This window comes from Dermacentor silvarum, chromosome 3 (assembly GCF_013339745.2).
Source record: "Dermacentor silvarum isolate Dsil-2018 chromosome 3, BIME_Dsil_1.4, whole genome shotgun sequence".
NCBI classification, from domain to species: domain Eukaryota; kingdom Metazoa; phylum Arthropoda; class Arachnida; order Ixodida; family Ixodidae; genus Dermacentor; species Dermacentor silvarum.
In genome coordinates, this window is record NC_051156.1 from 23,311,798 (window position 1) to 23,336,361 (window position 24,564).

General features: G+C 51.4%; 1 protein-coding gene across 3 annotated transcripts in view; it reads left to right on the forward strand.

Moving 5' to 3' along the window:
• LOC119445378 (general transcription factor 3C polypeptide 3) overlaps positions 1–24,564 on the forward strand; it is a 501,836-nt gene that overhangs the window by 36,490 nt on the left and 440,782 nt on the right. The gene's annotated exons all lie outside the window — the stretch shown is intronic.

Genomic DNA, 24,564 nt, shown 5'->3' on the forward strand with positions numbered 1-24,564 from the left:
CTCTTTTGAAGTGGATACCAGTCTCAGAAAAGGCGCTTTACTGATGACACGTCCCATGAATCCCAAGAGCACGGTGCTGAAGACTCGTTGCTGTTTCTAAAAATGATCAACAAGTCATTGTCGTCAGAGAAGCGTCAAGCCCTGGTCAGCGTCCTTCGAAAGCATGCGTCATTGTTTGATTTCGCTCAGAACGCTAACAAAGTTCACGTTCCAACTACGCGGGCTCGCCACAGGATCGACACGGGGCCCGCGCATCCCATAAGGCAGAAGCCTTACCGCGTGTCCACGTCAGAGCGCAAGATCATCGCTCAACAGGTCGATGACATGATAGCCAAGGGCGTCATACAAGATTCCTCTAGCCCTTGGGCTGCGCCGGTCATCGTCGTGAAAAAGAAAGATGGGTCCTGGAGGTTTTGTGTCGACTACCGGTGTCTCAATTCTGTGACGAAAAAGGATGTGTATCCACTTCCCCGGATCGATGACGTTATCGACTGTCTTCATTCCGCATCCTACTTTTCATCTGTAGACCTCAGATTGGGCTACTGGCAGATACCCATGCATTCAACTGACAAAGAGAAAACCGCTTTTGTGACCCCAGACGGCTTGTTTGAATTCAACGTCATGCCGTTTGGTTTGTGCAACGCGCCTGCAACATTTGAACGGTTTATGGACACGGTACTGCGCGGCCTGAAATGGGAGATTTGTTTATGTTAGCTTGACGACGTCGTCATTTTTGGCCGCACCTTTGCAGAGCACAACCATCGACTGGACGTTGTTCTGACGTGCCTTGAACAAGCTGCCCTTTCCCTAACTCAAAGAAATGTCACTTTGGCCAACGAGAGGCGCTAGTACTTGGGCATCTAGTGGACAAGCAGGGGGTGCGACCAGACCCACAGAAGGTCGCTGCAGTTACCGGCTTTAAACAACCGCAGTCACAACGCGAGCTGAGGAGCTTCTTGGGTCTTTGCTCGTACTTTCCACGTTTTGTGCCCAACTTTGCCGATACTGCCTACCCTCTGACTTCATTGCTGTGCAAGGATAACCCTTTCACCTGGACAGCAGATTGCGATTCCTCGTTTCGTCAACTGAAGTTCCTGCTCTCTTCCGGACCAATCCTTCGCCATTTTGACCCCTCTGCCTCAACAGAATTGCACACCGACGCGAGTGGAATCGGCCTCGGCGCCGTCCTTGTCCAGCGTTTTGGTGACGCCGAGCATGCCATTGCCTACGCCAGCCGTTCGTTGAGCAAGGCCGAACAGAATTACACCGTCACTGAGCAAGAGTGCCTCGCTGTCGTCTTTGCAGTCCAGAAGTTCCGGCCATATCTCTACGGGCGCCGCTTTACGATCGTTACTGATCACGATTCACTATGTTGGTTGGTTGGTCTCCGCGACCCTTCTGGCCGCCTTGCTCAATGGGCGCTACGTTTGCAGGAATTTGACTTTGCAGTCCGTTTCAAGAGTGGCCGGCATCATGCGGACGCCGATTGTCTTTCGAGGCTCCCTCTACCGACAAGTGAATGTGACGCCTACAATTTCGATCAGTTTCTGGCCGCCATCGACGACATTCTTTTTCCCAATCTGGCCACCTTCCGGGAGGAGCAGCGTAACGACCGCAGCCTGGATGGCCTCTTTGCCTCAGCTGCTCAGCCAACAGGTAGCAATGGCTTCGTCATCCAAGATGACCTGCTCTACAAGAAGAACTACGCGGCTGAGGGTGCCCGCCTCCTCTTAGTGGTCCCTAAGAATTTGAGAAACCACGTACTCCGTGCTATGCACGACGACTCCACCGCTGGACACCTGGGTTTCACCAGAACATACCACCGAATTCAGGGTCGATTCTATTGGATTGGTACGCGACGCGATATAGAAAAGTATGTGGCCAGTTGTAACAAGTGCCAGCAATTCAAGCGCCCCAATACTGCGCCGGTCAGACTCCTTCACCCTGTGGCGCCACCATCATCTCTTTTCGAAATGGTTGGAGTTGATCTTCTTGGCCCATTCCCGCGCTCACCCAATGACAACCGCTGGATTATAGTCTGCGTCGACCACCTGACGCGTTATGCGGAAACCGCAGCGATGCCAATGGCCACGGCTCTTGATGTTTCGAGCTTTCTCCTGTCCTCCGTTATACTGCGTAATGGACCCCCTCGTGTTATTGTGAGCGATCGCGGTCGTCAGTTCGTGGCCGACGTAGTCGAAGAGCTCTTGCGTCTCTGTGCTTGCCAGTTTCGCCACGCGACCCCGTATCATCCGCAGACAAATGGTCTCGTCAAGTGCACTAACAGAACTTTGACCAACATGCTTTCGATGTACGTGGATTCCAGGCACAAAAATTGGGATGACACTTTGCCTTTTATCACATACGCCTATAACACCGCAAAGCATGAAACTACAGGCTACAGCCCTTTCTATCTTCTTTATGTTAGACCACCCCGCAACTTCCTTGACACCATTCTACCTTTTACTCCTCTTGCGGACTCTTCTCTTGCCCAGACTCTCTGCCGCGCTGAGGAAGCACGCCGCATAGTTCAGCTCCGTACGTTGGCATCCCAGGACCACTCCAAGATCCGCTATGATGCACGACATAAGAATGTGTCATACGACAAAGGGGACATTGTATGGCTTTGGACACCACTTCGCAAGCGCCGCCTGTGCCAGAAGTTTCTGGCTCGTTACACCGGGCCTTTCGTCATCACCAATCGCCTCAGTGATGTAACCTACTTGATTGCTCGCCTCGTGTCCAATGGCTACCAGTCTAAGAAGACGCAGCTTGCTCACGTCGCTCGCCTGAAACGCTGCCATCCACGTGACTCAGAGTGGACGTGACAGTTACTCGCCCAGCAGGCTTCGTCTGTGGAGGGAGGAATGTTACGCAAAAGCTACGGAAGGACAGAAGAGGAGAACGAAGTGCGCTTGTCTTTGGAGCGGCTCGGTGTCGGCGCGGCAACCCTTTGCCCCTTTTCATCGATTCATCTTTAAATAAACGCACCCCATCGTAACAATATTGTTACGGGGAGTATTTAATTAACCGTGAACGGCTAGCGCTTGCCTAGTCAAGACTGCACAGAGCGCACAGGTTCCAGCAGGTTTTCAGTCCGACAAGAGAGCCTCTGACCCAGCCCCACTACAATGTCTTTGTTTTTGCCATTGCTCGTGACATTATCTCCGGCCGATGAAGCACCATCTCGGTGCTTGTTGTGATCAAAATGGATTATCACAGTTGTAAAGTTTCAGGCGGGAAACACCTCATCGACTTCGCGGTGCGGCAGTCGATGAGGTGGATGCCATGGGAGATATCTCATAGGTGACAGGAGTCACCTGGCGCAGCACGCGATAGGGTCCGACGTACCGCGACATTAACTTTTCACACAGGCCGACACGACGAGATGGGAGCCAGAAAAGGACGAGAGAGACAGGTGGAAAATCAGTATCCCGGTGTCGACGATCGTAGATGGCCTTTTGTGCGGTCTGCGATGACGTGAGCTGAGCGCAGGCTACTGTGCGCGCGACAAGCGCACGCGTGATGACATCTTGCGCATAGGAAGTCGTGGACGTGGAGGCCTGATCAGAAGGGAGCAAGGTGTCAAAGGGTAGTAAGAGATGGCGTCCAAAGAAAAGATAGAAGGGTGAGTAGCCGGCAGTTTCATAACGCGATGAGTTGTATGCAAATGTGACGAACGGGAGCACAACGTCCCAATCATGGTGGTCATCGGAAACGTACATGGAAAGCATGTCGGTCAGTGTACGGTTTAAGCGTTTGGTGAGTCCATTAGTTTGAGGGTGATATGAGGTCGAGAAGTTGTGATGAGTAGCACATGATCGAAGTAGATCGTCAACCACACGAGACAGGAAGCAGCGACCGCGATCTGTGAGTAGGTGACGTGGAGCACCATGTTGGAGGATGACGTCGTACAGTAGGAAATCGGCTACGTCTGTGGCGCAGCTGGTTGGCAACACTCGAGTAATTGCAAATCGAGTGGTATAATCCGTAGCGACTGCAATCCATTTGTTGCCTTTCGTGTAAATTGGAAAGGGACCCAGCAAGTCCAGGCCCACTCGATAAAATGGCTTGGCTGGAACGTCAATTGGCTGAAGGAGACCAGCGGGTAGAGTCGCAGGTTTCTTCCGACGCTGACACTGGTCACAAGATGTTACGTAGCGGCGAACGGACCGATAAAGGCCCTTCCAGAAAAAGCGTCGTCGTATGCGATCATAAGTTCTGGAGACGCCTAAGTGCCCGGAAGTGGGGGCATCATGAAACTGGATGAGGACATCCCTGCACAGATGATGCGGGACAACGAGCAGGAGTTCTGCGCCGTCGGGGTGCATGTTGGGGCGGTAAAGAACGTTATCCTGAAGCAAGAACATGTTGAGGGAAGGGTCGAGGGTGCCGGATTGCAGACGGTCAATAAGAGAGAGCAAAGATGGATCTCGATGTTGTTCGTCGGCCACATGGGTGAAGTCTGTTATCGCCAAGACATAGGTGTCGGGGTCCGTTTCAGTGGAGTCGGATGGTTCAACGGGATGGCGGGAGAGGCAATCGGCGTCATTGTGTAATTTGCCAGATTTGTACACTACCGAGAACGTGTACTCCTGTAATCGTAATGCCCAACGGCCGAGCCTCCCTGTGGGGTCTTTGAGTGTTGAAAGCCAGCAGAGCGCATGATGGTCTGTTATGATCACGAACGGCCATCCATATAGGTACGGACGGAATTTCGCGACAGCTCAGACGAGAGCTTGGCACTCCCGCTCAGTAATGGTGTAATTCTTCTCCGACTGTGACAGAAGACGACTAGCATACACTATCACACGGTTGGCTCCGTTCTGTGTTTATGCGAGGATAGCACCAATGCCATGGCCGCTTGCGTCAGTGCGAAGTTCTGTTCTGGCAGCCGGGTCATAATGAGCCAGCACAGGTGGTGTAGTGAAGGCAGAAATCAACGACACAAAGGAAGACGCTTGGTCCGCGCCCCAAGAAAAGGCCGCATCCTTTTTGAGTCGGTCCATGAGGGGTCGAGCAATGTCCGCGAAGTTGAGAACAAAGCGGCGGAAGTAGGAGCAGAGCCCAAGAAAGCTGCGTACTTCTTGCGTGGACCGTGGAACTGGGAACTCGCGGACGGCACGGACCTTGTCAGGGTCCGGTTGGACACCAGTAGCGTCGACTAATTGTCCAAGTAATTTGATCTGGCGGCGCCCGAAGGTACACTTAGACGAATTGAGCTGGAGGCCAGCCCGGCGAAAGATGTCGAGAATAGCCGACAGACGAGGGAGGTGGCTGTCAAAGCTGGGCGAGAAAACGATGACGTCGTCCAGATAACAAAGACAGGTCGACCATTTCAGACTGCGTAGAAGAGTGTCCATCATGCGTTCAAAAGTTGCAGGAGCATTACACAACCCAAAAGGCATAACCTTAAATTGGTAGAGGCCGTCGGGTGTGATGAATGCGGTCTTCTCGCGGTCGCGGTCATCGACGGCAATTTGCCAGTATCCCGAGCGGAGATCTAGCGACGAGAAATATTTGGCATCGTGGAGGCAGTCGAGCGCATCATCAATTCGTGGGAGAGGATACACATCCTTCTTCGTTACCTGATTGAGATGGTGATAATCCACGCAAAACTGCCAGCTGTTGTCCTTCTTTTTCGCAAGCACTACAGGGGATGCCCAAGGGCTAGAGGAAGGCTCTATAACATCTTTATCAAGCATTTTCTTTACCTCCTTTTGGATGACTTAGCGCTCAGGGTGAGATACTCGGTAAGGGTGCTTGTGAAGGGGGCTGGCGTCTCCAGTGTCGATGCGGTGGGCCACTACATGTGTACGTCCTAGTGGACTGTTCGCAACATCAAATACGTCAAGGTACGAAAATAGGACACCACGGAGTGCTTCACTTGGGGAAGGTAGGAGGTCGGGGGATATCATTTTGTCCAGAAGAGCCTGGGTTGGCGCCGGTATAGCAGGTTGCGTCGCGGTCTCAGCGTCAGCAGCGAATGCAGAAACAATACATTCTTCCAAAGGTGACAGTTCGGCTAGTGAAATTCCTTGAAGAAGAACATGGGTCGAAGTAGAAAAGTTGAGGACTGGAAGCAATGTTTTGTTGTTGGCAATAAGCACTACGGTATGGGGAAGTGCGATGTTGCGCGAGAGGATCAGATCTGTGAGGGGAGCGACCACATATTCACCATCAGGGACTGGGGGAAACGGTGACATAAGGACGTAGGTAGCAGTCTGCGCAGGTAGTCGTAGAAACTCCAGGGAACGTAGGCGAGCGTTACTTGATGCGGTTTCATCAGGACACAATGGCAGTTCGAGCCGCAAAATGCCAGAAGAACAATCGATGAGGGCAGAGTGGGTGCTCAAGAAGTCAATGCCAAGAATGACATCATGTGGGCAAGCATCGAGAACGGCGAAGAGAACTGAAGTGTGGTGGCCGGCAACAGTAACGCGGGCAGTGCACATACCAAGAACAGGTGTTCGGGTGCCGTCAGCTACTCGCACAGTAGGAGAGACGGCAGGTGTCAGCACTTTGCGTAGGCGGCGTCAGAGCGTAGAACTCATAACAGATATGTGGGTGCCAGTATCGACGAGAGCAGTAACGGGCATGCCATCGACAAGAACACCGAGCAAATTGCGTCTTGAAGTAGGGGTCGATAGAGGTTTTGCGGTCCTTGTCGTCAATGCAGCCTCACCTTCCGGAGCTGCACTGGCTAGTTTCCCAGGTGGTGTCCAGAGGAAGCCAGAGAAGGAGAGCGACGGAGTTGAGGGGAGCGCGACTGTCGACTCTGAGGGGACTGCGAACGGCTCGACCAGTGTCCTTGTGCGGCAATATCGGCGTAGGTCGATACTGAGCGCGAAGAAAGACGGTGAGGATCACGGGCCGGGAGTTGGTCGTCAAGAAAAGATGTGCTGTAGTACGGGCCACGATCTTGGCGGTGGTCACCGGGGAAACTTGGTCGGTAATTCCGACGGTTGCGGCAGTGGCGTGAAATGTGGCCGACGCGAGAGCAAGAAAAACAGATTGGTCGATCGTCAGGCGTCCTCCACTCAGAAGGGTTGCGGTAGCGGGGTGTGAACCGGGGAGCGGAAGCGGCAGCAGCGACAATTGGGGCGGTGTGGTGTTCAGTGGGAGGACCGGAAGCGCACATGGGCGGAGGGGCGTAACTGGGGGCTTGTGGAAATACGACGCCCATATTGGCAACCTCCTGACGTACGACGGCCTGAATGAGAGATATTGACGCCAAATGATCGTGAGCAGGTGCCTGATAAGTGGCTGGAGCCATGGCTTCGAGCTCCTGGCGAACAATCCTGGCCAAGTTGTTAGGCGGCGAGAACGGAGGGGGGGTCACGGGATCATCGCACGAGGAGGTCGCAGCTGTATTCGGGAGTCTGTTAAAGCGCTAAGTAATCCGCCTGCTTTTTGCTTGTTCAAACCGCCGGCATTCTGTGATAATGGAGTCAACCGTGGTGCAGTTCTTACACATGAGGATGTTGAAGGCATCGTCAGCTATGCCTTTCAACACGTGGCCAACCTTGTCCGTCTCTGGCATGTCTTTGTCAATGGTACGGCACAAGGCTAGTACGTCTTGAATGTATGCGACGTACGACTCCGTGGACGACTGAGCTCTGGCCGCCAGCTCGTGCCGGGCTGTCATTTGGCGCGCGGCCGATCGGCCAAACAATGCACGCATCTTCTCCTTGCATAAGTCCCAACTTGTAAGTTCTTCTTCGTGCGTGTTAAACCACACCCGAGCCATGCCCCGTAGGTAGAAAATGACGTTGGCAAGCATGAGAGTCTCATCCCACCTGTGTTGCTTGCTGACGCGCTCGTACAATAGGAGCCAATCGTCGACGTCTTTGTTGTCCGTGCCGCAAAACGTGCCGGGGTCGAGGGGCTGCGAAAGGACCACGGTTGCCGGCGCTGCGGGCGCAGGCTGCGATGACTGCGTACTGTCTTCGGCCATGGAGGCGGGTGAAACGTGGCGTCCGCTCCGAAGATCCAGGGCCGGGTGGAATAGAGCCCGCAACCTCCACCAAAGAGATGTTACGGGGAGTATTTAATTAACCGTGAACGGCTAGCGCTTGCCTAGTCAAGACTGCACAGAGCGCACAGGTTCCAGCAGGCTTTCAGTCTGACAAGAGAGCCTCTGACCCAGCCCCACTACAATGTCTTTGTCTTTGCCATTGCTCGTGACAATATATACAGTTCACAGTATAACTTGCGCACTTTACAGCGAATGTTTTACGGCCATTTGTTACTGATCGCACTATCGACATATCGTAGCATTTCATGGGACTCTTTGGCCATCTGTTTTCCCTTGCGCCATAAAATCCCATACATCATCAAAGTCCTCTTGCATTCATATGATGCCCTAGGAAAGTCACTTCCTCTTGACGGAATCTGCATTTTTCTCTGTTCAAGCACATAGGCTCTCAGATGCTGCAAAACGTGTTTCAGCACACTGCAGTAAGTGGCCTTCTGTGCAACAATAATATTCTGTAGATAGATGTGCACAGCTGGGGTGCCACGAAGGACGGCTTCTATGCGCTGCTGCATTATTGCGGGTGCAGATGATGCTCCAAATGGAAGATGGTTAAAGCAATACAGACCCCCTTTGTGTACTCAGTACTGCTAGCTTCTTAACATACTTGTCTAACTCATAATTTGCATCCTTTAGATCCGATGTACTGAAAACGTCTTCTCCATTTATATTTGCTGAAATGTCATCAACAGTAAGCGAATATTGTTCCATTCGTGTATTGCATTGACGGTTAATTGGAAGTCACTACACAAACAAAGTTGCCCGTTCTTCTTCACAACGGGAATGATTGGCGATGCCCACTTTGATGTCTCTATCGAAGATAGTATGTTGTCAATTACGAAGCTATCCAACTCGGCAGCTACCAATTGTCTGAGGGCGTAAGGCACTGTCCTTGCTTTACAGAAACTAGGTGTGACTCCGCTTTCAAATGGAGCTGCACTGGTGGTCCCAAGCAAAGCCCGAGTCCCAGAGAGAAGACATCTTGATATTCAGTTTGTAGAGGCTCCAAGTGATTGGCTTGTATGACAAGACACTGCTTGTACCTGCACTACAATGTTCGTGCAATGCCTCCTTCAAAAGATGCCTTCCCCGTTAGCCGAGAAGCTGGTTCCGGCCCCTCTCCTCCTCTCCACCACGGTTAGCTGTGAGCACTAGTTGCGGCGGCTGCTCTAAACCTGAATTACGTTCCCCTGCCTCCGAGATTGCAGCGGCTCTGTTGCGATCCCGGAGGCAGGACCCGCGGTCTCTCGTCTCATCAAGCCATTGGTCAGGTGCGCGCCAGCCTCGTAATTGTCACTTCCTCCGCAACAGGAAGTAGGGTCGGCAGCGAGTGCCGTCTCTTCGCGACTACCCTGAACCACGGGAACCTCCGCTCCAATGTGAAAACAAGCGACTCGGCAGGCATCTAGTAAAGTAGGCATTGGTTCGGTGTGCGTTGAAACATTTTACTTGTCTCGGCTGCATAGAATAGGTTCCGGACAGTTCGCAGCGATCAGCTGCCCCTTTACTGTATGCCGCAGTCATCAGAAGTTCAGTGGTCACTAGCAGTGTTCCGAGAAACTTCACTTCTTGAAAGGTTGCCATCTGTCTCGATATTTGTAGAACAGCAGGGATGCAACAGCTGTGCCAATTTCTGCACCACGCTGCGCCAAAATGCCCCATTAGCCACTGTGGGGACCTTCCCCAACCCGTAGCGCGTATAATCGCAGCTACGTAGGGTTCGGGCGAATAAAGCAACAAGCGAGTCAACTCAACGTTTATTGCTGTGGGCAATAAAACACATTTGCAGAGGGAAGTCCACTGTGTATAATAAGTTATAAAATAGGCTTGCCTCGTCGCGTGTGGTAGTCACGCAAACGAGGTCACTCACGGGTTGCAGCGGGTATATCCCTATGGGCAGGTAGGTGTAGCGAGGTCAGAGAGGCCCGGAGGTCTCTCGGTCGCGCTCTTTTATACCTTTTTACCTTTTCGCGCGAACGGTAGCGCGTTCGAACGATCTGTGTTCGTCCATACCGGTGTACTGCTCTTAGCCTCGCGAGACGGTCCCGCGAAGCGTTTGTGTGTGTTGGTCGCCGATCCCAAGCCAAAGAGGCAGCGCCTTCGACCTTTTTCTCCGAAGTCACCCCACTGTTCGGTGGCGTTAGCATCGCGACACTCGCGCCATCTCTCGCAATGCGCCGCAACCACCACGACCGCCTCCGGCGCTTAGCCACGCGGAGAGGCCGGACTACAGGAGACGCCAGCTTTGCGGAGAAAACAACAGCAGGGGACGCGCGAGAGTCGCGCATTCCCACATCCCCCTAACCTTAAATCACTACGCATACTCCGGTGAAACATGTGACACGGTCTATCAACGAGCGCGTCGCGAACGAAAGTTAGTACATGTGACAGTGGCCACGCCGAGGAAATGTCCACACGTTATCCACAACATCCGAGCCGACATTGTCTCTGGGGTTCACCGCTGGCGTCCATTGATCACAGCACCACCTCTGCAGATCCGATGGCACGACTCCAGCCCAGGACTCCGGAAACGGCGACTCAGAAGTCGGCACGAGCAAGTGTCACTCGCGCCGACGCGCCCTGCCGGCGAGAGCCGCTGTAGCCGTTGGTGACTGCCATCTCTTTTTCCAGCCGCCGAGGGTAGCGAGCCGGTCACATGCGGCCACCGAAATCGCTACGCCGAACTGGCCACAGGCATCTGCATCGCCTGGGGTAGCTCGATTGTAGTACGGGGCAGCAGCGCTGACAATGTGCAGGTGACAGCAAACCAGGGGTGACTCCGCTCACGCTGCATACTCAACGAATTTGACAAACACTCAAGTAGTGCAAGGGAGAGGAATTCGGCATACGCATCGCCCACGTGGTACGATGTTCAATTCGGCTAGCAAAATTTCGGGCGGCATTTCAGATGCTAAGTTCACGTGAACAAAACTTATCTCTCTTGAGTCGAACGAGTAATTTCAATTCGTGCGAGGCGAACTAATGAGGGAAACAATGTGCGACAGTTCAACACCACGGTCCACCAGGTTGTGTCCCTCAACGTGCGAGAGGCGGCTTTGTAAAGCCTTAGGCCTAATGCGTCGCTACTTTGACAACAACCGGCATCCAAAAAAAAACATCACCGAAAATGGCACAACAGGCAGCCACGAGGAGACGTTAACTCTGTGAGGTGGTCCTACCCCGCTCGGTGCACACAGCATCCGAGTTGACGGCGCCCACCGTCCCAGACGGTGTCGGAGCGCCCGGTGCCAGGCCGCAATACCAGTAAGCCCGTAGCGGCACGCGTGGCCTGCGGCCAACCAGCTCCCTGAGCCGCGACTTCCAAAGTCAAAGAGATAGAAGAAGCTATTTACATAAGAAATTCGGACTACCCACGAGGCTTCCGTACTCGCACGCTTCAGGCTTGCCAATGCTCCGCGGGCGCTAGGCCTCGCTCTCCCAGGATGCAGACCACGTGGCTCTCGCATCGACGAGTGTACTTCAACAAAACACTCGCGAAAAGGCTTAGCATGATGAAAAGTTAAAACACGCTGCACCAACCGTCGCCTCGCTCAAGAAAGCAGGCCGCCGACACTAGCGATCAAAATCCATGCTAGGACTACGCTTCGGTTGAAACAAAGGTTGTCTCGAACCGAGCAAAACTGTTAAAATTATCGTCCGATGCCCCAAGAGGCCCCACGTTGGGTGCCAAATGTGGGGGTCTTCCCCAACCCGTAGCGTGTATAATCGCAGCTACGTAGGGTTCGGGCGAATAAGGCAACAAGCGAGTCAACAACGTTTATTGCTGTGGGCAATAAAACACACTTGTAGAGGGAAGTCCGCTCTGTATAATAAGTAATAAAATAGGCTTGCCTCGTCGCGTGTGGTAGTCACGCAAACGAGGTCACTCACGGGTTGCAGCGGGTATATTCGTATGGGCAGGTAGGTGTAGCGAGGTCAGAGAGGCCCAGAGGTCTCTCGGTAGCGCTATTTTATACCTTTTTACCTTTTCGCGAGGGGAATGTCCTCCTCGCCTGCTGGATACTTTCCCGCGCGGGCATGCGCATTGCGAGAGGCGAGCGAGAACCGTACTGCACGTGGCGGGAGCCACGTGCGCTACGTGCGCAAGCGACGGCGAGCGCCCGCAGGAGAAGGTACTGCGCAACAAAGGGACATGGTCCGCACAGAAGAACACACACAAGCGCAATTTTTCAACTAAATTTATGTAGTTGAAAACCAATTTCATTACAAGTTAAAGGCACTGCAGTTTTAAAGATATTTAGACATGTTGATGACTTTCTAATTGACTGCTCTTCTGATGCCTTCATTCTGGAAACAAAGAAAGCGTTAGAAACGTTTCAAAAGCGCTTAGTTCCCCTTCAAACTACTCATGAGTTGCCCGTGGAGATGTCTATTCGCTTTCTTGATCTTCGCCTGAGCTTTCAGGATAGCCACACGTGTTGATTGTATGAGCTGCGAGCAAACAAGGCACTTTTGCCATATACGTCCGCACATTCTAAGCTTGTTAAGTGGGCTATTATCAGTTTGTGCTTCAAGAATACCCTTAGGAAATCTTGTTGCCATGTAGTGGACGCAAGTTTTGAGAAGCAATCTCGACGATTGTTCTTGGCTGGATATCCCAAGCTGATGCAGGTGTCTGTCGCGGAACGCATTTTATGACAAGCGCGACCCAGCTCGCCCAAACCTGTTGCCGATGTCTCTCCCGGCAAACGGCCCAAAGTAAGTGTTGTACGCTACATGCACAGGATATCCCATAACTTGAAAAAGATGGCCCAAAGGGCAAATGTAAGAGTAGCTTTTTCTGCTCCCAACAAGCTGGGCAAGCTTTGCAAGTTGACGGATCCAAATGCCGTCCCCCCCGATAAGTGCATCACCGAAAAAAGTTCGTCGAGTGTGCTCACCGCGTGGTGTACACTCTCCTGCTTTCATGTGGGAAGGAATACATCTTGCAAACTGGGCGTTGCCTCATTGATTGGCTCCGGGAACGCCACAATAATGTAAAAAATGGCACCGGTGGGTTCTTGGCGATTCACTGTCGCGATCACAGCTGCAAACCTATCGAGGACGAGTGCACGATTGTGTCCCGTGGTAGGACGCAGCTTATCCGTGAAATAACTGAAGTGCAGATGATTGCAAAATTGGGTAATAAGTGTGTTAGTTTCCCTTCACTGGCTCTCACAGAAAAAGAACTAAGTTTCTTGGAGGCGGCATCACTTGACTCGTAACTATGTTACACAAGTACGCATACTTTTAGTTCATGTAAGCGCATGCGCAGTCTATACTGCTTCACACATATAAACTGTTTCAGTGGCACAATAAATTTAGCTGAAATATTGCGCTTGGTGTGTGTGTTCTTCTCTGCCGTCCATGTCCCTTTGTTGCACAATAATACTTTAGTAATGGACTACCAACTTGCCCGGAATGCTGCTCTCATTGTCACTAGTGTATTCATTCCTTAAAAATAAGAGCATTTTCGCAAATTTCGCAAGTGGTCCAAAATAATTGCGTGCCGTGCACTGCCGCACGCATGCTTCGCTGTAGCAAAGCACGTTGTATTTACACCATCTGGACAAAATTAGCTCCCAAATTTGTCTGTTGCAGTCCGATATAGCCGGTTCTGTTAAAAGTGGAATTGGTTGCAATAATAATATTGTTACGGGGAAAAGAAGTAAAAAATATATTGTCACGTAGTAGTGACGCTGAAGTAAACAGTCGAAAAACTGTGTATGACGAAACTGGTTGTTTATTGGGCGAACCTGTGCCCACAAAAGCAAGCTACACTCAAAGCACAACGATAGCGGCGAACACAGTCGGCGATCGTCGAAATCTGATCAGCGGCGAAACGCGTCGGCTTTTATACCTGAATCATCGAAGGTTCCAGATTAATCCCTGATGCCCGCGGGTCTTCCAGAAAGTTCTAGACAATTCGCGTCGGTCATACAATCAGATAACATAAGCGTCGGTGAAAACAGGCAACGGAAAGAAGCATCGATAACGTTCTAGAAACTTCCGATACAGGCGCGTCCTGCGCCGGGCGATAACGTTTAACATTTTTTTAGCCGGTGGAAAGTGGCCACCGGTGAAAGATAAACATGTATACGTGTCAATATTTACACTGTATTTACAAGAATGGCAGCGGCTGACAAGATCATAGTTAGCTCGTGAAGTCCAGAGCGTCGTCTTCTTCAAGTCATCTCAAGATGTCTTTATCGCTCTGTCACATGACCCCCGGTGGCTGAAGCAGCGATCCGGTGCTGGTTAGGAGGCGGTCGAGTCATACAGCTTAAGACGTGCGACGTGAACTGCGTCGGAATGAGGCTGAGCCACGGTGGGGTCAAGAGGGGCGATTTCGTAGGTGACGTCGGTTACTTGACGCATGATGCGGTAAGGGCCAGAGTAGCGTGAAAGCAACTTCTCCGAGAGGCCAACGCGTCGCCACGCTGACCAAAGGAGAACCAGGGCGCCCGGTGTGTAGTGGGCGGCGGGTGTCATATAAGCGCCGCTGATTTTCCTGCGAGTCCACAAGTCGACGTCAGTCAATATGGCGTGCCTCTTGTGCCTTGAGTATGGCTTCCCGGGCGTACTCCGATGTGAAATTCAGGCTATCAGGCAGAAGGGTGTCGAAAGGTAGCGTGGGGTCGCGGCCAAACAAGAGGAAGAATGGAGAGAAGCCTGCGGTATCTTGGCGAGAAGAATGATAGGCAAAGGTAACGAACGGTAATGCAACGTCCCAGTCGCGATGGTCAGTGGAGCCATACATGGAGAGCATGTCAGTGAGGGTTCGGTTGAGACGCTCGGTTAGACCATTCGTTTGTGGATGGTAAGCAGTAGCAAGTTTGTGTTTAGTCGTGCACAAGTGTAGAATGTCATTAACAACTTTGGAAAGAAAGTAATGGACTCGGTCGGTGAGGAGCTGTCGAGGGGCACCGTGGTGAAGGATGACGTTTTCTAGTAGGAAATCGGCGACATCGGTTGCACAGCTTGTCGGAAGTGCCCGTTTGATTGTGTATCGGATGGCGTAGCCTGTTGCTCCAGCAATCAACTTATTTCCCGAAACAGACGTAGGAAAAGGGCCTAAAAGATCACTGCCTACATGAAAGAATGGTTCTGATGGCCCGTCAAGTGGTTGAAGGCAGCCAGCAGGGATTTTGGTCGGCTTTTTTCGTCGTTGGCTTTTTTCGTCGTTGACAAAGGTCACACGCAGCGATAAAATGCCAGATGTCACGGTAAAGACCAGGCCAAAAAAAGCGCCGACGAACGTGGTCACAAGTCCGTGACACGCCAAGGTGACCAGCAGTCGGCACATCATGAAGCTGGGCGAGAACAGTCCGGCGCAGATGCGAAGGGACAACTAAGAGTCGGTCAGGGCCGTCAGGGCGCATATTGCAGCGGTGCAATATGCCATCGTGGAGTTCAAACATTCGAAGGGAAGGGTCGGGCATTGTTGAAGTCAGCCGGTGAATAAGGTCTTTTAAGAAGTCATCCCAGCGTTCCGCTCCGATATCGTGAAAAGCACTCAAAGAGAGAACGGTGACAGGTGTGCTGGCCATAGAAACATCAGGTGGGTCGACGAGATGGCGCGCCAAGCATCTTGGTGTAACCGGCCAGTCTTGTATACAACTGAGTAGTTGTATTCTTGAAGGCGCGGAGCCCAGCGGCCAAGGCGCCCAGAAGGATCTTTCAGGGAAGAAAGCCAACACAGAGCTTGGTGGTCAGTGATGACTGTGAATTGCCGGCCGTACAAATAGGGGCGGAATTTTCCCACTGCCCAAACGGGAGCCAGACACTCGCACCCAGTAATAGAATATTTGCGCTCAGCAGGCGAAAGAAGGCGGCTGGCGTAAGCAATAACACGTTTGGTAAAATTTTTTAACTGCGCTAACACACACTGACAAGGACGAGGCAGACAAGACGTGCGCAGCGTCTTGTCTGCCTCGTCCTTGTCAGTGTGTGTTAGCGCAGTTAAAATATTTTACCATGCGTGTCAACCAACTAGCCCGACTTGGAGCTCTACTTTAATAACACGTTCTTGTCCTTGTTGCTTCTGGGCCAGGATAGCTCCAATACCGTGGCCGCTGGCATCGGTACGGACTTCTGTTTGAGCTCATGCATCAAAGTGAGCGAGAATGGGAGGGGGAAGTATGCAGCCAGATCAGCTCAGTGCAAGCACCAGTTTGCTCACGGCCCCAAATGAAGGCAGCGTCTTTCTTGAGGAGCTGAGTAAGAGGACGTGCGATGTCCGCAAAATTGCGGACAAATCGACGAAAGTAGGAGCAGAAGCCCAAGAAGCTGCCAACGTCCTTGGCACATGTTGGCACGGGAAAGTCTTTCACTGCCCGGATTTTATCTTGATCAGGACGTACACCAGAAGAATCGACGACAGAAGTTTCACGACGACCGAAGTGGCATTTGGACGAATTGAGTTGTAGCCCTGCCCGTCGAAAAACAGATAGGACCGTGTATAGGCGTTCGAGGGGCATCGCGAACGTTCGATAAAAAATGATCACATCATCCAAGTAATAGAGGCCGATGGACCACTTGAAACTGTGTAGGAGGGCGTCTATTATTCGTTCAAATGTGGCTGGGGCATTACATAACCACTCACTTTGAACTGATAAAGGTCGTTGCGAGTAATAAAAGCCATTTTCTCACGGTCCATGTCATTGATGGCAATTTGCCAGTACCCGGAGCGAAGGTCTATGGACGAAAAATATTGTGCTCCATGGAGGCAATCCAGGGCATCGTCAATGCGTGGTATCGGATAGACGTCCTTCTTGACCTTGTTTAGGTGCTGAATATTGACGCAAAATCGCCAACTGTTGTCCTTTTTCTTAACTAGTACAACAGGGGATGCCCATGGGCTGCAAGAAGGTTCAATGATGTTTCGAGAAAGCATCTTATGAACTTCGTGTTGGATGATGTCTCGCTCAGTAGGAGAGACGGGGTAGGGTCGCCGATGGATTGGGATCGCATCCCCGGTGTTAATGCTATGTTTGACAGATGTTTGTCCAAGAGGACGGTCTCCATGGTCGAATAAGTCCCAGTACGAGGCAAGGAGGCAACGTAGTTCATTGGCACATTGGGGCGGAAGGTTGGGCGCAATAATTTTCATTAAGGCATTCAAGTCTGAAGGGGCAGGAGGCACAGCAAGAGTTGCACACGAGGAGTCATCAGCGGTTAAACCAGAAATGTGTTCGGGCCGGCGTGAGTTGCGCAAGTGATATGTCGCGCGGGAGAACTTGTGCACAAAGTCCAAAGTTCACTAGCGGAAGACAGGACGTGTTGTCCGTAATGGTAATGACTGTGTGAGGAAATGCGATGTTATGCGAGAGCAGGACATCCGGATTAGGGGATACGATTTAGTCACCGTCTGGAATGGGCGGAACGGGTGAAACACCTATGTAGGTAACGCAAGGTGAGGGAGGCGAATATGCTCTGTGGAACATAGCCGGATCGGAGCACTATCGGGGGGATCAATAGCAACAGGTAGAGCGAGTTGCACAACACCAGCAGAACAGTCTATCAAGGTGGAATGGGCTGAGAGAAAATCAAATACCAGGATTAGGTCGTGAGGGCAGTGTTCTAGTACATAGAATAAAACAGAAGTATAATGGCCGGCGACATTCACACGAGCTGGACATATGCCAATAACGGGCGGCGTTCCCCCGTCGGCGACTCGGAGCCCAGGCAACGGGGCAGGAGTGAGGACTTTCTTGAGACGATGGCGAAGCTTAGCATTCATCACTGATACGTGCGCACCAGTGTCAATCAGAGCCGTAACAGGTACACCATCCACGTTCACTTTGATGAGGTTCCAATGTGTAGGCAGGGTCAGAAGAGGATTTTGGCGTCGGGTTGGTATAGCAGCATCACCTCTAGGTGCTGCATCCATTAGTTTTCTGAAAGCGTGCGCCGGAAGGAACTGGGCGACGGTGACCGACGCGATGAGGGCGAGCGGGAGAAGCGGCGATGTGGCGAAGGAGAGCGGCTAGAGCGGGGTGGGGCAATGAGGTGTCGCCAGGAGTTACTGGTTGCGTGTGCGGTGGGAAGCGAGAAGCAGCACGAGGCGGACGGTCGGATGGGAGATAGAGCCAAGTGGTCGAATTCCACGAAAAGCAGCAGTGACGTGAAATATGGCCGATACGGCCACAAGTCAAGCATATTGGCCTGTCGTCTGGAGTGCGCCATTCAGCCGGGTTGCGATACCGCGGAGGGGCATTCACGTTTCGGGGGTGCATGGCAGAGGTGGACGAGGCGTAGTCAGGCCGATTAATGGAGCAGCCAGGAAATGGCCAACGTTGGCCAATTCCTAGCGTACGACGATCTGGATCAGGGAAACAGTGGCCTGGCAATTGTCGGAGCCAAGGGTTGGGGTTGGGATAGGAGATATGGCTTCGATTTCACGCCGGATGATGTGGACGATGTCATCAGAGCGATTGGGCGTGGGCAAATTACGGAGGTCTTCGCAGGTGGACGTAGCAGCCATGTTTGGGAGGCGGGGAATTGGGTGGGCAATGCGGCGGCTCTTGGCTTCAAACCGTCGGCATTTGGTAATGGTGGCTTGTACAGTAGAAGAATTCTTAAACACAAGGAGGTGAAAGGCATCATCAGCTATGCCCTTAATGACGTGTGACTTTATCAGCTTCGGACATTCTCGGATCCACTTTGCGGCACAGAGTGAGCACGTCCCGAATGTATGTGAGATAGGACTCGGTGCACGTCTGGACGCATGAAACGAGGTCTTTTTGAGCGGCGCGCCGACGTCCAACAAGCTTGCCGAACAAATCCGTGAGCTTCTGTTTACAAATGTCCCATGTGGTAAGTTCCTCCTCGTGGGTCTGAAACGAGACGTGTGCCGTTCCCGCGAGATAGAAAATCAAATTAGCTACCATGACGGTCTGGTTCCAGTGGTTGCTCGCACTCACCCACTCATAAAGTCGAACCCAATCTTTAATGTCAGTGTTGTCGGTGCCGGGGTCGTGCGGTTGGGGGTGGGGGGGGGTGCCAGAATGACAGTTGGCGTGGGGGCCGACGAGCCCGAAGCATCCTCGCCTCGAGCTGGCATGCTAGATGCAGCCAAGGAACACCCGCTGCATAACTCCGTCTTGCGCTTGAGCCCGCAAACTCCATCAAAAATGTTACTGGGAAAAGAAGTAAGAAAGATATTTACACTGTATTTACAAGAATGGCAGTGGCTGACAAGATCATGGTTAGCTCGCGAAGTCCAGAGCGTCGTCTTCTTCAAGTCATCTCAAAATGTCTTCTTCATTGCTCTGTCACAATATGATCAGACCAACATAAGTGGGGATTGGCTGTTATATCCGAAAGTATCATCAATACTTCTTTTTGGGCGAGTTGGTACATCTTGAGACTTTGGGTAACAGCGCAAACAGACGACCACAAAAAGGGGAGACACGGACACACAGGCATCCGAAAGTATGTTGCGTACGGATTCGTTGCTATAGGCGTGGACTTATCCCCTTGGTTTCTAAGCTCATAAAAGCGCTTCTTTCTCTGCCCCATGGCAACGCTGACCTAGAACGGGGCTTCAGTGAAAATAAGCATCTTCTAGATGGATGGACCTCGCTTGGCATTGCTAGCATTAATTGAATGCGCCATGTTCTCCTCAGTGCTATGATGCAACTAAGGTCAGCCTTTCGAGAAATGTGAAGCAGTCTCGTGCCAAGTATGCACTGTGCTGAAGAAGCTAGCGGAAGGCAACAGTAGAGCCTGCCTCAGAGCAGCCCACTCTTGGAGCAGAAAAGCGAGACAAGGCATGGCTCCAATCTGGTCAAAAAGAAGTGAACAAGGTAGAAAGGACGAGACACCCTGTCTGCAAAACACATCAAGGAAAAACAATGTTTTCAGCAGGCAGGAAACTGGAAGTTGGCTTCACCCCAAGCCACCTAAGGCTTCGTTTTCAATCGTATGTGAACCTTTGCATTCAAAATGCTTTACATCACATGTGACAACACTGCAGCTGGATATCTTGCATCCTCTGACCTTGCTTTAAAAAGACAGTGAGTTGCGTGCCCAACTTCTTCCTCATCCAGTGTTCCTGCTCTAAACCAACAAATGACGCTTACTTCTTGTCATTCAGGGTTGGCCGAAGACCTTTATCCAGAAACTTCGCCCTAAATATTGAAACTCCGCAAGATGCAATTTTTTTTCTTGTATGTTGTTTATAGGCAACATTCATCATTAAAGGGTTAATAGAAGGAAATGCAAATCTTGAGCAGACACGTAAAAACTTTTGGAACTTCAAAAGAAAGTTTTGAAAAAGGCGGAGCATTGATGTCATGATAATGACATCTGGACTAGTTATGTATAAGCTGCTGGTTAGATTATAGTCGTATAGGGTCATTCCATGCCAATTGTCCCAACCGTGGCGCTTGAGAAAAAGAATTTCTTAACAAAAATTACCAAAAAAGTACACGTATATAAGCCGTACTTGCACAGTATTTTCCCATAATATTTTAAACGGGAAAAATTTTTTCGTTTTGTGAAGGCCATCTGAATTTCACGAAATGGTGGAAAACCAGTGCAAAAAACGAATTCGCCAACAATTGACCATTTTGCGCATTCTTTCAAAATTTGTCATTTTGCGTTTGAACATTCTTCTTTCATTATAAAACAGTTTCATAAGATAACTTTGTTTTTTATTCCTTAGCACCGAGGTGAAAATAGCGTTTTGGGGAATTTTTTCACAAAGATTGGTCAGGGAAGAAAACCTGCAATTACCTTTATAGAACTTTCCCTAAAACGTACTATCTTCGAAAATTTTATTTCGACTATGTTCTGCGCATAGGCTCTAAAATAAAAGCGTGAATTTGCCAAAAATGCTATTTTCGCCTATGTTTGGACGTTTTTAACAAACTAAGATGGTCCATGAAAAAATAAGCAGAAAAGCGGATATAACTGAGGAGCATAACAACTTTCGTCACAGTGTGGGGAAAGGACACAATATTTTTTTTATATATTTTTTTTACGTGTACTCCGAGACATGTGGACTCAGTAGAAGTGCCTACCGAAGTGAAGAAGACGAGCTGAGGGCAGGTGGCACGGGAGCTGGAAGAAAAAAGAACAAAAAACAACGAAAAAGAAGTGCTACGTGGCGAACGTGCGGAGGAGCTCGAGCGGCGAAGCCACGGTGGCAGCAGATCGGGTGCGACGCTCGGGAAGAAGAGCTCGGGCCGTGGTTCCTGCTGCGTCCGAGTGACCAAGACGTGCCTACCTGGGCCAGATGCGGAGGCCTGTTCCGGGACCAAGGACGAGGCCTGTTGAGCGGCTCCTGCCAGGGCGCAGTTGCTGAGGGCTGTTCTTGGTCGAGGCCTACTGAGGTGCTGTCCGCGTGGGCCGACCCTGGGTCGCGGTCCTCGTGAGTTGCGGACGGACAACGCAGTGGTGTCCTCAACTTAGCCAGGCGCCGCACACGGTATCGCAGCCGTGTGCCGGCGGCGGTTCCAGCAGCAGCAACCGTGCCACCTCTGCCTCGGCTCGCCTCGGCGACCGTACCGCGGCAACTACAAGCGAGTCGATCGTCACGACCGAAACCGTGAGATGGTTTTTTCGGAACTCTTGACGCGCCGAACGGTGGTGTAGGACTGAGCGTCACGTACATCGGTGTGCGCGTGAAAATCCGCTGTGACATTGTTTTGTTTTCTTTTCATTTCCTTTCCTTGCCCATCGTGTGTTTGAAAGAAAAACATTTTTTTTTTGCCTACTAGCGTTTCTTGTGCGTTTTTCTCGTCTCAAGACACACAAACAAGTGACGAACGTCCATAATCATCACAATTTCTGGCATCCGCGAACAGGACCAAGCTCTCTTTCTATCTTAGAGCCTCACGTTGTTTGTGTGCAGTAGACGAGAATGGACGAGAAGAGAACGCTAGTGGAGCTAGGGAAGGAGATGGGGCTGAGTGGAGAGGCGTTAGTGGCATGGGTGAGCGCTGAGCAGAAGTAAATGAGGGACCACAGAGCGAAAGAACGAGAAGAGGCGCGCATAACAGCACAGGCAGATCATGAGCGGGAGCTAGCTCGCATGGAGGCTGAACGAGCCCTCCTTGAGGAGCGACGTCGAACTGCAGAGGCGCAGCGTCCGAATATGAGTTCGGTAGGCGATGGCACAGGTGGTGGTCAGAGTTTTCGCAGCCCGCACAAGATGATTCCGCCCTATAATGAGGGTAGAGATGAATTGGATGCCTACATACAGAGATTTGAGAGGGTGGCCACAAGCCAAGGCTGGCCAACAGACAAGTGGGCCTTGTCGCTAAGTTTGTGTCTCACGGGAGAAGCATTAACGGTGGTAGGACGCATGTCTGCTGAAGACTCTACGGACTACGCAAAGCGGAAGCAGACGCTGTTACAGCGGTTCCGTTACACAGAAGAGGGATACCGCGTGAAGTTTTGGGATGCCCGGCCCGAAAATGCTGAGACAGGACGACAGTTCGCAGGGCGCCTCTTGGGATACTTCGACCATTGGCAAGAGCTAGCGAAGACGTCGAAGACTTATGAAGCTCTACGAGACAAGATGGTGTCGGAACAGTTTATAAGACGGTGCGACGAGAAGTTGGCTATCTTTCTGAAGGAAAGAGGATGTCGTAATCTGGACATGCTGGCAACGACGGCAGACCAGTACTTGGAAGCCCAGGGAATCGTGAATCTCGCTAAGGGTAAAGAAGAAAAAGGGAAGTCTATGGTCACTGGTAAAGTGGGCACTACAAACGAAAGCAAAGGAAAACTGCTTTGCTTTCTGTGCAACAGGCAGGGCCACAGAGCTGCGGATTGCTGGACAAAATCCCGAGCACCGAAGTCGCCACAGTGCTGGACGTGCAAGAAGACAGGACACAGATCTGATAGTTGCCCCTCTGACTCTGGAAAACGAGGGGAAGCATCATGCTCTCTCTTAGGATCCGAGAAAGCGCAGCATGAAGAGTTAGTGGAACCGGGACATGATAAGAAAAGGGTAACCCAGAGTCATGACACTTGCGACTGTACACAAAGCAATGCGACTTGTGATGGCGGATCGAAGCAAATGCCGACAGCAAAGGGCTACCTGGAAGGAAAATTAGTCACCATATTACGGGATACCGGATGCAATACAGTTGTGGTGAAACGGTCGTTGGTTCCCGACTCCAAGCTAACTGGTAGCATCCGCACTATCCGCTTATTGGATCAGTCTACGAAGAGTTTACCAGAAGCAGAAGTGTGTATTGATTCTCCGTTTTTCAAGGGACAAGTTCTTGCTGTTTGCATGGAGAACCCTTTATATGAAGTTGTGCTAGGCAACGTTACCGGAGTACTTTCAGATACACCCCATATCCCGAAGCCGGAAGAGCGACCTCGGTCCGCACTGGTCCGCACGGATCAGGTTACCCATCAGGACACAAGTGAACGCATAATTTCCCCGAATAGAGGACGGAAAGAGAATGTGTCAGCAGCTGTAGGAAAGGAAGACAAGCAACAAAGAGAACTGTCAGTTCCATGGATTAACCCATTGGACATCAGCCTGAAAGAGCTGCGGAAATTACAGAGTACCGATCCCACGCGATAAACTTGTTTCGCAGCGTTGGGGAAGAAAACCACATCCAAGAAATCAGCAGTCATAGAGTTTGTGCTGATACGTGATGTTCTCTTCCGGCGATACCACACTGTAGAACGGCGAGACTTGGAGCAACTTGTGGTCCCCAAGGATCTCCGGAACACAGTGATGAAAATGGCCCATGAAGGTCTTCTGTCTGGTCATCAGGGGCAAAGAAGGACTACAGACCGTGTCCTTGAAGAATTTTATTGGCCTGGTGTACAGGCGGATGTCACACGTTTTGTAAAGTCGTGTGACATATGTCAAAGGACAGTACCAAAACACCTCGTTGGTCGAATCCCTTTGGGGAATATGCCCATCATCGACACACCATTTCAACGGGTCGCCGTCGACATCATTGGCCCCCTGTCCCCAACTTCAGCTAAGGGAAACAGATACGTGCTAACGATGGTGGACTTTGCTACGCGTTATCCGGACGCGGTAGCACTGCCGAGCGTTGAGACCGAGCGGATAGCAGAAGCACTGTTATAGATAGCACCCTGCCCCCATGTCTTGTGACCATAGGGGGCAGGGTGTTTCTTCAAGCTGCACTTGCAGCTTTTCTTCCCTGTCTCCCCCAATCTGTTGGAAATAAATAACGATATTGTTACGGGAAGGAAGAAACGTACTGGTTTTACAGACGGGTTTTAATGGCTACGCAGAGAAGCGAAAACCCAGAATCTTCTTTGTCGTCTCCCAGGGCACCAACCATGTCTTCTTCTTTCCACCTTACGCACTGTGACATTACCCCCGTCAGAAGAAGCACCTTACTGGTGCGACTCACTGGTTCCAGAAAGGAACGGGTTGAGGCGGCTGACGTGGACGATGTCAGATAGAGGTGAAGGCACGGTAGCATCCAGAGGAGACACTTCATATGTGACAGGCGTCACCTGGCGGAGGATGTGATAAGGGCCGTAGTATCGCGAAAGGAGTTTCTCCGAAAGGCCGA